The following is a 13,653-nucleotide window of genomic DNA, read 5'->3' on the forward strand; positions in this document are numbered from 1 at the left end:
GACAGTTTGATTCAGGCGCACACATCCCTGTGATCACCTTGTTTTCTGTTTCATCATTTTTTTCATTTAACAATCATCTGCTCGCCATGCCTCTGTGTTCAAAAGTGTTCTTAAATGCTCCCTTTAACATGAGAAAAGCTGAAAAGATCTGTCTGCCTATCTGTCTTTCTCTGAAACTAGAATACACTGGTTTTGAAATGAATGGAATATAGAGGAAACAGGCAACGGGATGCTAACTCATTGTCAAACACAATGGAATATGCAATACATGATGAATATAGAGCATGTGGCCACTATTGTTGTGTGGAAATGCTGTCAGTTAATGTAGTTACAATGACACACAAAAAAAGGTATCCAGCTGTGCATTGCGCACCGTCTGTTCAGTTGTGCCCTCTCAGATGACCACATGGTCAGTAGGCCAAAGCCATCGTAATCCATCTTTAATCCAGAGATCTGACGGGTCATCCCTCTCTGTGACCCGCCTCATATTATCATTTTGGAGCTTTGTGTCATGTAGACGTTGAGCCCTTGTCTTCGTTGCTTCCCAAGCCATCCATTGATGGTTTGTTTTCATCCCAGGTAGTGGCACTGCACAAACGCACACTCTTAAGTATCGTCCGCTATATATTTTCAAAGTGCTTTAATCCATGTTCAGACTGAACTCTGTGCTCCTTTGCTGATTGTTCCAACTTTTTTTGGCACAGGCGGACCAGAGCTATAAATACAGTCGCTGCTTTTCCTGGGAGTCCTGGTGGCTGGGTGAACGGCTCTTGGCTCGCGTCCCGACCAGACTCCATTTAACGTGATGAGCAGAAACGGAGGGAAAGAGGAAAAGGAGAGGGAAGAATTACGGGGGCAAGAGATTTAATACCTCGGATACCAGAATTAGTTCACAGGGACACGGAGGAGGGCGAGGACGCTTGTGTCTCACTCGACGATGGATCATAATGCTTTATGGTGCGCTTGACCAGATTGTAGCCCAACACTGGTCAATCCGACGCAGGGAGAGGCGGCTGGAGGCAGTTGAAATCCGACCGTGCGTTCCTCTCAGAGGAAGCAACAACGGCCAACTATCAGATGCCATCCTTCTGCAACAGTGCACCACTTTTCCTGCTGGCAAGGACACCAGGCTCGCACGAGGAGGCGCAGCCTGGAGAGTCAGCATGTCTAACAGTTGTCCTCACAGAAGGTCTCCTGACACAAGCATGCACCACCCCCTCTGAGAATGATAATAATAAAAAAGAGAGAGAATATGGATGTGACACTGCTGCAGCATACAGGACTAGTGGAAGGTAGAGATGCAGCAGTGTGTGTATGTGTGTATGTATATTTATGTAAGAGAGAGAGGAAGTTATGAAGTGAACTAATGAATGAGGCCAAGGGTGCACTCGCTTCACCTCCAGTTCATGCAAACACTGCTTGTCCAGCTGTGCTGCAAAAGTGATGCATGACATAAAATAACCTGGAATGTGAGCTGGGTGGAAGTATGAGCATATAAACCAGGCTGATACGAAGCAACACCAGCTCCAACTTTACTTCTGTCTGATGTAAACCATACAGTAGCTGCGTTTCCGTTAATTAAGTGACCAAATCTTTGTCTATATTCTGCTGCTGACGCAATTTTGCAATTGCTGTTTCTCCGTGAAATAAGAATGAAATTGAAATCACATATGAACAAGCTTGTTCACGCAATGAGTCATTAAAAAACATTGCAGCGATGGATGTAAACAGTTATATGAGACATATTCATAATTCAGTCACTAGCTATTCGTGAGACGCTTATACTTGGGAGTGGCTACGTATGCGGCGTTTTGGGGGAACATTGTAGTCGGTGATTTTACAGACGAGATATGAATTCAACGCGTTCGAATGACACAACCTTTTATGAACTGCGAGATGCTGTGAGAGCTCTGGTGGAGCTAGTTACATATTATCCAAAAACAAACCATCATGCTCCAACTACTTCCTGTCTCCATCCTTGTCGTTTCTGTCAGTGGTAACATCCGGCCTTTGATCACGAGACTTGTGTGATGCTTGAAAAGGGTTTCCGTTGCAGTTTTGCAAAATACATCCATTTCGATACGGCAGAAGAACAACTTCATCGAGTGTATCAACTTGTTTTTTATTATTATTATTATTATTTTTTTTTTTATTTTTTTTTTTTTATTTTTAATATATATATTTTTTTAAATTGCCATTTTCCATGTAACACATTTATTTTCGTAACTTCAATTTCTGCAGTTTTGTGGACAATAGAAATGGAGCTACTATTGTGATAAAATGTATTCTTCAAGTTTATGAAAAGACACAATTTACCAGCAACATTAGTGTGTATCTGCACTATGTGACACATACATCACATGTTATCTTGTGATCTTCCGGCAATTGAGTATGTAGGTGGTTTCCCTGCAGGACCTTTCAGATAGCTAACCTGTGTCCACAAGTTTCCATGGGAACCAGTGACTTAACTGGCCAATAGCTAATGGTAGTCAGCACTTCTTTCATCAATGCTGAAATTTGTCACAACCTCAGTTAAGATCTGTTGAAATAAATGCACTTTTTGTTGCAGCAGCATGATTTCACAACATGAAAAAAATATGTAAAAACACACACCTTTAATAAGATTAGAACATGCAGCGCTAGCCGTCCTAACACTTTAATAACTGTCTTTTGTTTAATTTCCTTGTGGAGGAGCACAAACCACTAAGCCTTTCAGCTAGATCTTCACAAAATGCAATGTGACTTCTTCATTTTCTTTTTGCGCAATCTCTCCAGAACAGTAAGGTCTAAAAGTTAGAATCAGGACACAACAGGCAGGGTGGGGTCTGGAGATTTTATTCACAAATCAGATTGACTAACAACACTGCCTGAAGAGAATAATCTTATAATGGTTGGAAGAAGAAAAACACAGAGTACTTTAGATAAAAGCATTATACTGTTGTTTTCATGTTGTCATTATCACTCTGTTTGATGTTTAAGCGTTTGGTATTATGACCCACCGGGAGAGTTTGCAGCTGAAACGTTCAAGCGTACTGTCATCTGATAAAAGCATTCAGTTTCAGGGCCCAGTAGAGTTTAGCAACCATATTTATACGTAATGATAACAGGAAAGAGAAGTCTTTTTTCCTGGCTTCACTCTGAAACAACTGGTTGCTGTGGAGACTGGGTGACCTTAAAATGGTCTTGTTTGTTGTAAATCTCTTAACTGTCAGCTTTGTAGATTTTTTTTTCTTCCAACCTTACTTACCGACTTGATCACTGTGCGTAGTGACAAGATAATATGACTCCTCATCCATTCTACAGTCAAGTATTTATTTACTTCCCAGGAAAACAGAAAATCATAAATTACTGATTAGAAGTTAAAAGAAACTCTTACCTCTGAAAAGTAAGGTTGAAAGGGGTTATTATGGGTGCCGACTGGGGATTATGTTAAAATAACTGAATACAATAAATAATGTTAAGCTTGGCCTTTTCTCAAGAATTCAGTGAGATTTTGCTACTTTAATTGAAAAAAAGGGAGGATGTATTTTAAGCCTCTGTTTTTCAGGTGTGCCAAACAAATGATCTGATTCTGTAGCACTGATGTGCAGCAACTTAAGAAACATTAATACAACACTGAAAATCCAAAATGCCTCCAGTACCCTTCTTTACCAGAGGTTCCTTACATGCGAATCAGAAAACCATGCAGCGTCATTAGTTGACAGCTCCAGAAAAATCTGCCGTGATAATGCCAAGGATTTTTCTCATTAAACGTATTAATAATATTTCTATAAATTTTTAAGTTTCCACTGGGTTGGGAGGATGCTAACTCTTCTTCCAACTGGGAACGTAAATATCAGAAATATCACTGAGTGAAGAACTATGACTGCAGCATTGGGCTGTAAACATGATTGTTGCCAGTATTGAATTGAAAATTGGTAAACTTGCAAGAGTTGTGAAGAGTGTCCAAGAACAAGGATTATTCAGAAACCCTGCATTCGTATTGTGGAGAATTTTAGTGAAGCCTATACAATGAGCAATAGGTAAAAAAAACAAAAAAATAAAACAAAAAAAGACAGAAGAAGTTACTTAAGTCCAAGTCAGGGCCACAATTTTATGCAAACTAGAAGTGTTTGGAAAGATCCAACTGTACTGCACACGGCCCACAACGCTGCGTTTCCGTTAGCCTTACAGTTGTGCAATTTGACACCAATTTAGAAAAAAAAAACACGTTTTTTTATTTAAAGTTTTGTATCAAACCTTTATCACCATCATCCTGAAGGTGGTGGGGTGTCTGTGAACTCTCCCTCCCTCTATCATCCCCACTTCCTGTTTCCTGATGAGCCACGACTCGCCAGGCCTTGTTGTCTGAGCTCAGTGGATAAATACTGGAAGTTTGACTGATCTTTCCAGGCTTCATTGACCCTCATAACCTGTTTTGTTTATCTAAAATGATCATGTGGTGTTTTTCTTTTTGTCCGTATTGAAGTTAGTTTATTTAGCAAAACACTTTTTTTTCACACCACACGAGTCACGTGATCAACAACCAGAAGTTACCACTGTAAGAAACGACAAAGAAGACGACAGGAAGTGATATGAGGGTGACAGCGCAGCATTGTTTTTAATGACTTATTCACGTGTGATTTTAATTACATTTCTTAATTGATGGAAACACAGCAATTGCAAAATTGTGTGTTTGTGATTTTTTATTTATTTTTTTTATCCAACTGTAACAGAATATCAACAAAGTCTGGATGGAAATGTTTGTGTAATGGAAACACGTTTACAATGCTAGTAGAGACAGTTTCAGTTTCAGCTCTGGCGTTCACTTGGTTGCATGGGCGTGGCCACTGCTTGATCTGCTCCTAAACCTGCAGCTCATCAGCTGCCAGTTGATCAACAAGAAATGATAAATCTACGTTCACGTTCTTGTCCTTTGAATTGTTTTCTGTTGCGTTTCTTGCCATCCGGTGACGATTCCTGTGTTCGCTTTCCCTGGAACAGATGGCTATTTCTACTTCTTAACAAACAGACTGCCAAAATTCAACTGGAGCTTCAAGTATCCATCCATCCATCCATTTTCTTACACCCTTGTCCCTTAGTGGGGTCGGGAGGATTGCTGGTGCCCATCTCCAGCTAACGTTCCGGGCAAGAGGTGGGGTCACCCTGGACAGGTCGCCAGTCTGTCGCAGGAGCTTCGAGTAATAACTGTATTATTAGTTTTCTCTTGCTCATCTGCCCATCAGGCACCACAATCCAAATCTTCCAGGAAGCAACTGGAACATTTCCCCTCATCACAACTCAACTTAACTATCACTTATTAATGCTTTCGTCTTCCAAGAGCTGCAACAGATTGCAGTCTGAATATCCTGCCAGTCTTATTTCTTCATCCCTAATGGAACCCTCAACCGTTATCTGCTTTCTCAGGGTAAAAAAATAAAAATTGACCCAAACTTGACACAATTATTAAATTTTTTAAAAATGAGTCATTATCCACCTTTTAAAGCAGGAGCGTCAAAGTCATTTTCATTCCCGACTGCGTAGATATTCATAAATGTCTTCAAAGGGCCGGTTACGGCAGAATGCCTTGATAACTTAACTGTTAAAATATTATAGCTTCCTCTGCATTTTATTGTTCTTAAAATCAATATTTAACATCCTTTCATGGTGGTGTTATCTGACGCTGCACAAACGTGGCGCTCTAGAGAGATTTGACCCGCCGTCCTTCAGTTCGACACATTCTGAAGAATATTCTGAAATCTTAATGTTTCTTCTTTTTCTGTCACAAGATGACCTGGAAATGTATATCTGTACAAAAGTAGCTGCCAGTGTTCCCTTTAGCTGTGATATGATCAGCTGAGCAGCTTCCATTTGCTTCTTGTTTCACTCTTTGTGTTTTAGCTCTGTGACAAGGTTTTATCTGAAATCTGCTCAGCATGCGTTTTGTAATTTTGCAAGCTATCAGTTAATTCAACGATCTGGGTTTTTGCTGTGGCTGCATAATTTATTTAGTTTTATTTTTTTCTGAATGAGCTGGGCAAAAAAAATAAATACAATTTTGAAAAACTCTGTTTTTCAATTAAACGTTTTGGAGATAGGATGATGTTGTCATAAGGTGGGGTTGTTGGTGGTGAGGAGAGACGCTGAGACCCAGGTTATGGTGATGATGATGATATTTAATGATGAAAATAAAGCTCAGTCCAAAACAGGCAGCACGGCAGAGAGACAGGCACACAGCCAAATACCGGTAGCAACTGAACAACAGGACTTCGTGCGAGCGAACACAAACCAGGACTTAGCAGTTCGACTGTAGTGTGTAGACGACATACAATAGACAACGACAACGACCCGACGAGGAACACAGACAACAGGTGGGTTTAAATACACACGGGGTAATCAAGGGAATGAGACACACCAGGGAAACAATCAACGGGGAGGACAGGACAGAGACTCACAGGGAAACAGGACTGAACACAGAAAACTCAAAAATAAACACACAAAAACACGGAACCTAACAGTACCCCCCTCTCAAGGGCGGATACCAGACGCCCACAAAAACAGAAAAGTCCAATAACAAAAAACAACCCAGCAGGGTGGGCGGAGGGGCGATGGCAGGAGGGCTAGAGTCCAGAAACTGTCCAAAACAAAAAACAACCCAACAGGTGGGCGGAGGAGCGAATCCGGCGGGCGTCGCCGGCGCAGAAACCGGAATCCCGGAGGCGGGTCCGGCGGGCGTCGCCGGCGCAGGAACCAGAGACGTGAAGGCGGGTCCGGCGGTCTCTTCCGCCGGCGCAGAAAGCAGAGACGTGGAGGCGGATCCGGCGGGCGGCGTCTCCGGCGCAGAAAGCAGAGACGTGGAGGCGGGTCCGGCGGGCGGCGTCTCCGGCGCAGAAAGCAGAGACGTGGAGGCGGGTCCGGCGGGCGGCGTCTCCGGCGCAGAAAGCCGAGACGTGGAGGCGGGTCCGGCGGGCGGCGTCTCCGGCGCAGAAAGCCGAGACGTGGAGGCGGGTCCGGCGGGCGGCGTCTCCGGCGCAGAAAGCCGAGACGTGGAGGCGGGTCCGCCGGGCCGGCAGGAAGGCCGGCTGGAAACTCGGGCGGAGCAGACTCAGGAAACTCGGGCGGAGCAGACTCAGGAAACTCGGGCGGAGCAGACTCAGGAAACTCGGGCGGAGCAGACTCAGGAAACTCGGGCGGAGCAGACTCAGGAAACTCGGGCGGAGCAGACTCAGGAAACTCGGGCGGAGCAGACTCAGGAAACTCGGGCGGAGCAGACTCAGGAAACTTGGGCTCGGGGGAAGGCTGCGCTCCGGCAGCAGGCTCGGGGAGCTCGGGGGGAGCAGACTCGGGGAGCTTGGGGGGCTGCTCGTCAGCAGCGGGCTCGAGGAACTCAGGAAGCTCGGGGGGCTGCTCGTCAGCAGCGGGCTCGAGGAACTCAGGAAGCTCGGGGGGCTGCTCGTCAGCAGCGGGCTCGAGGAACTCAGGAACAGACGGCTGCTCGTCAGCAGCGGGCTCGGGGACCCCGGGGGAAGGCCATGCCACTAACCGTGCCGCCTGTCGTCCCGGGGCTAGTCGGGCCGCCTAAAACCCCATCACCATGGGAACTGGTGACGGGCGGACGGAGGCGGCTGGAGACGGGCGGACGGAGGCGGCTGGAGACGGGCGGACGGAGGCGGCTGGAGACGGGCGGACGGAGGCGGTGGAGCAAAAGTCCAGCTTGGGAGGATGGGACAGCACCTCCCTTGCTGTCTGGAACTCCCGCTCCACATCCTGGAGAATCTCCATCAGCTGCCCCTGAGGGAGATACGGACCCCACCTCTCCAGGTGGATCGAGATCCGCGTGGCTGCGTTAAGCCGTCCGGCCGCTGAGTAGGGCCTGGCCAACTCAGCCTGGTACCTCCTGATCTCACCGATCAGGTTTCGGGCGTCTGATGGGTCCATGATGTTTGTTGCGTTCCTCACCGGTCGTGGTCGGGTCCTTCTGTCATGAGCGGTGTAGTTGATGGTGGTGAGGAGAGACGCTGAGACCCAGGTATGGTGATGATGATGTTTAATGATGATAAGGCACACAAACAGTCCAAGGCAGGCAGCACGGCAGGAACAAGCACGCAGCTAAATACCGGTAGCAACTGTCAAACGGACCGGACGGAACAAACACAACCAGGACTTAACAGTTCTACTGGCGAGAGACAAACTACGACAATAGACAACGACAACGACCCAACGAGGAACACAGACAACAGGTGGGTTTAAATACACACGGGGTAATCAAGGGAATGAGACACACCAGGGAAACAATCAACGGGGAGGACAGGACAGAGACTCACAGGGAAACAGGACTGAACACAGAAAACTCAAAAATAAACACACAAAAACACGGAACCTAACAGATGTGGTTTCTATGGCCGTATCGAAATTGGTTTGTTTCGCAAAACTGCAATGGAAAGACTTTTTTTTTTGGATCACAGGGGTCACATGATCAACAACTGGATGCTGCCACTGGTGCAAACCACAAAAAAGAAGATGACAGGAAGTAGATGCAGGAGGATGGCACATGAACAAACTTAATCATGTGTGACTTTAATTGCATTTCTTATTTTACAGAAACACCACAATTATGAAAATGTGGGATGTTGACAAAATTTTGCGTACATTTGTAATGGAAACTGAGCTTCTGTCAATCAATGTACTAACTCCAGATAGCCCTCTGTTCTACTCCCTGTGATGTTTTCTTTCATTCTTACTCCTGCTGGCGATTGCTTTTGTGAAATCTGCTGGAGAAACTCCTCAGAGCTCTTCCAGCTTGTGAACTTCAAGAAGCATCTCCAGACCGGAACTTAAATTAATTCTCTGCCAATAAATCTTAAAACTTGGTCTGTTTGCTAAGAGTTTCTTGCATGTGAAGGCCGCTCTGTGAGCCAGAAGCTCAGAAGCTTTTAAACTGCAGCTCTGAGGAGGAGCTTCGTCCTCGAAGGCGGAGCTAGGGTCCACCCAGGCGTTTGGACCAGCTGAATGGTCGCAGCAGGAGATTCTCAAACAGGCACGAGAGAAACAAAGCAACACTCCAGTGTGTTTCTGATGAGGGAATAACATGATAACATGATGTAGAGCTAGAAAAAAAAAAAAAAAAACTCAGCTTCACATAGTACTGCCCTTTTAAGAAAACCAGAAACCTACAAATGTCTTAAGACCCTCACGAGACTGTGAGGGTCTTAAAAAAAACAAAAACAAGAAAGCTTGCCATAAATTATGGTTGAAGTATTTCTTTGGATATTTGTTTAATAACCACCATTTTAGGCATCACTTTAATTTACAGCTCCATGCAACCCTGTACAGTAACTATAAAATGTATTCACCCCCTCTTATTGCTATACAGAACATGTATTTGGTATGTGTTCATTCTAAAAAATAAAGATCAGAAATGTCTAATGTATCAACTACAGGTTGAAAACTCCAGGTGATGTTCTAATTGTTGTTTTCTGAAAGAATTCAACAACTATTATTATTATTATTATTATTATTATTATTATTATTATTATTATTATTATTATTATTATTGTTGTTGTTGTTGTTGTTATTGTTATTATTATTACTATGCATAACTTATTAGTTCTTCTACATGGCACATGAGAGCTGAGGATGTTTCTTTACCCATTTCTTTTTCCACCTTTGTAAAACAATCAGCATGTAGGTCATGAGCAGCCCTCAGTGGAGCACATTTCTCCTCCTGCTGCCTGAGCTCATCCCGAGGACTCTGAGGGGGAAAGTGTGCCACGACAGCGCAGTCCTGTAGATTATTAATAAGCAGGTGTACACAGTCCCCTGGGTTTGTTTGGAAAGTCTGGCACGCAACCACCCCCGGCCCCACCCAGGAGCTCTGAAGCAGCATTTCAGATGAGAGTGCTGTCGAAGAACCGGAGAGAGGCCGTCTGAGGTTCAGTCTGGATTTGTTCCTCCTTCCTCTTTGACTGACTGTTGGACTGGGAGTCAAAAATATCCAGCGTTGGGGCAGTTAAGTCCAATAAGAGCAGCTTTACTGTTCGAAGCATGGATATTATTTTAAAGGGGCAGTATGATCGACTTTTTTTTTTTTTTTTTTTTTTTTAAGTTTTACATCATGTTATAATGTCGTTCCCTCATCACAAACATACCTGGAGTGTTGCCTTGATTATTTCATGCATGTTTGAGAAATCCTTTGCGCCCATCAATCCTCCATATCATCATCACTTCATCACAATGAATAAGATGCAATCTTGTTCCACTACATATAGTTTTCATAGCTGCCATTCTTTATTTGGGATTATTTCTGTTTCAACATGACACGATGCAATACTCAGAATGAAAACAGTGCTCTGATGCTGATCTTCCTCCTCATGCAGAGGGATCTTGATCCTTGTCTGGGTTCAAGTTGCTGCTTGGTATGTCCAAGGCAGCGACTAAACAAAAATGGGATGAGTTTCATTCATTAGGTAAATAAGAAAGTCTGGAGTTTGGCACGAAGACATTTATTAATCTTCAAATGAGCCAAACACTAAGTGGTCTACTGGCACAAATGCTGCTGCTGCTGCTGGTGGCGTTTCAGGGTTTAGCTTCTTTCTCAATGAGGAGGCAACACATCTGTAGCAGCAAATCAATTCTACGTTGTCCTTGACAGTGAGAGAAATAGAGGTGACAGACTGACATGTTTCTTTTATTCTCTCTGGTGAAAGAAGATGACTTACATTATGAATCTGAATGAATGTTCAAAACCACTTAGGTTAAAAAAAAAGTGGGCTGAATTCAGTAATATTTTGCTAATTAAAATACACACACACACACACACACGCACACACACACACACACACACACACACAGCACACTTCACTTTCTGATTCAGTTATTAATCGTCCTTCTCATTATTGTAATAGCAGGACAAAACCACGAGATGGCAGTGAAGACCCACCCACACTAATCAGCACACGAACCAGTGAGAAGAACTAGTGAGCAATAGTTTCATATTTAGCATCTTATTACCCAGTAGGTTAAAAAAAATAAATACATTTTCAACAAATGTAAATGTATTGGGGGAAAAAACAGATACACTTTTATTTTTCCACCGTTGCGTCTTCAGAACTGCAGTCTTCAATCCATTTTTTTTAGGGATTTTATGAGATAAAGTTGTTTATATTTGTTAAGGGAACAGAATGGATTGATTTAAATTATGCTTTTACAACTACAAATGCTAAAATATTATGAGGATTTCCAGCCAATGGATGAAGAGAGTTTGTTAATGTTAACTTCCATATGAACTGAACCACGTCCTGATATCTCAGGCTGAATGTTTAGGGTTGTTTTTCTGCTGAAAGTTGAGCCTCTGCCTCATTCTCCAGTCTTTTGCAGTTCTTTACTTGTCCAATTTTCTGCTTGATGTCTTCCATATTTATTTAATATGATGTGTGTTTCTTCTGCCACATATTTACATATATATTTACAGGGTGAGCAACTGAGAAAGCAGTGACAAACACTACATTTTTGGCGAACGCCGTCATCGATATACGTCGAATATGTTGGTCTGCCTTCCATTTATTATGGTCCAAAGCAAGATGTCTTGGACTTAATGTCAGATTTCAAACACTCCCTCCACCGCCATCCACTCCCTCATGCATCAAATAGGCAAATTCCCTAAAATGTCAAACAAGACATTTTTTAAACAAATAAGTACTTTAAAAAAAAAAAAAAAAAAAAAGGAAACTTGTGCTGACATTTGCAGTACAGGGTGTTCAGGCGAAACCCCCCCCTCGTACATCTGCATGCTATGAATCAATGCCATTAAAATTACGACCGTACATCACCCTGCTATTGATGGCGCTACAGGTGTACACTTCCCAGGGATCCCACATGAGTAGGGCCGATGCATCCGTAATGAGTGATGGCAAACACGGTGCAACACTTCACATTAATGGAATCGATAGTTACATAAAATGACATATAAGCCTGCTGCATGTGACGCTTCCTCCTGGGGAGCAATTACTGAGTCCCTGTCCCCACCTGGGATTGTGTCGTTTTATCTCTTGACCTCCCGGGCCGGTTGGAATGATGTTCTTTCACGGTGCCCCGCCGCCGCCGAACCCTTCACTTAACCTCCCGTGATGTGGCATAATGGCAAAGAGAGAATCGATACGGAGGTGTAAATGACTGGCAGCGAGTTATTGTAGCAGCTTTGGAGGGAGTCGGGGATTATATAACTTGCTGATGAGGCTCAAGGCCGTAATAATTCTTTGCCAGGTTCTAAAATGCCCTTAGACGTCAGATGATGTAGCGTTTTTATCCTCCACCCCAAAAGAAGAGCAGCGGTTCTTTCCCTGCTGAACACTGAGCATTTTATGGCTCAGACTGGCCTCTGGGGGAGGTTATGAACACAGTAATAAACAGATACGCCCCCCCTGCTGTGCTGAGATCATTCTAATTTCCATCCTCTCCATCGCCCATAAGAAAAACAATCGCACCAATCTGGACAGCTGGTGAAAAAAAAAAAAAACTGCCTGAAACCTCCACCGATTTGTTTATCTCTGTAGCTACTGGATCTGAAACTCCAGAGGGCCGGGGGAGGGAGGGATAGGAAAATGTTTATCATATCAGACAAATCATAAACACGCGTGTCACAGTCTGTTGTTCCGCGGCGAGTTTCCGCACACACACTTTAGTCCGTTCAGACAACAGAAGGCAAGCTCCTCTGGCAGGGCCGCGTCTCCTCCAGCTCCTTTAGCTAATGTCGCAGATCTCACCCCAAAACGGAGGGTTGGCAACAAACAGTAGGGAGGAGAAAAAGGCAAGAACCAGTTTTCGCTCCTCTTTTCAGAAACGTTCCACCTCTCATCCAGGAGACTCCGTCTGCTCTAAATGAACAGCGGCTTCTAAGCAAAGGTCCCGGCTTTAAAGGCTGTACATTTGATTCTCAAGACGCAAGCTTGAGAGTCGCGTATGTGTTTTTGACCTACCTACCCATCCAGAAGAAACCTTTAGGTCATGTAAGATGAGGTGCAAATGGTGGAGGAGGCACCTGGGGAGGAAAAGCATGGATCCATTAAATTGTAGCTGTAGATTTCTGCCACTTATTGGTGTAACTGTTCCATCTTCCTGTGCTGCCTTGCTCAGCTATTCATAGCTCTTGGAGGATTCAGTACATGACCTAAAAATGTAGAGTAAGCCTATGAAAACATGACCATTCACCTAAACTCAAAGGCTGGGCAAAAATGGTACTAATTAAGCCCCTTATCCATTGCCAAGTCTCACTCCAGCCAGTTAAAGTTTGGCTTGGTTTTAGCCAGCTTGAGTGTGTCTCCATTGGCAGCGTGTGCCGTGAATATACACAGGAAGGTGGGCGGGAATGTGGGAACATGAGCACACAGGATCTGCGTCAATGCTCAGATGATGTCAAATGATGTCAATCGACTTTTTGGGGGGCAAAATTAATGTACGTAGCTGAACATAGACAACAACATCGGTACCCTACAGGCTACTTGTTAAGCTTAAGATACTGTATTGATGTTAGCTAGTCATCTTGTAGCTAACTTTACCTGCATCCAACAGCTTTACTCAACTCAGTCGGTTAGTTTGGGGTAAAAACTGTGAAAAGTTCTTTGCGTTTTGCTGGTTTGCTGCCATGATCCTAACACACCTGTAGCTCTGCACAGCAGC

Source organism: Poecilia mexicana, unplaced genomic scaffold, assembly GCF_051168715.1.
Source record: "Poecilia mexicana isolate PSO_F unplaced genomic scaffold, ASM5116871v1 scaffold_16, whole genome shotgun sequence".
Lineage (NCBI taxonomy): Eukaryota > Metazoa > Chordata > Actinopteri > Cyprinodontiformes > Poeciliidae > Poecilia > Poecilia mexicana.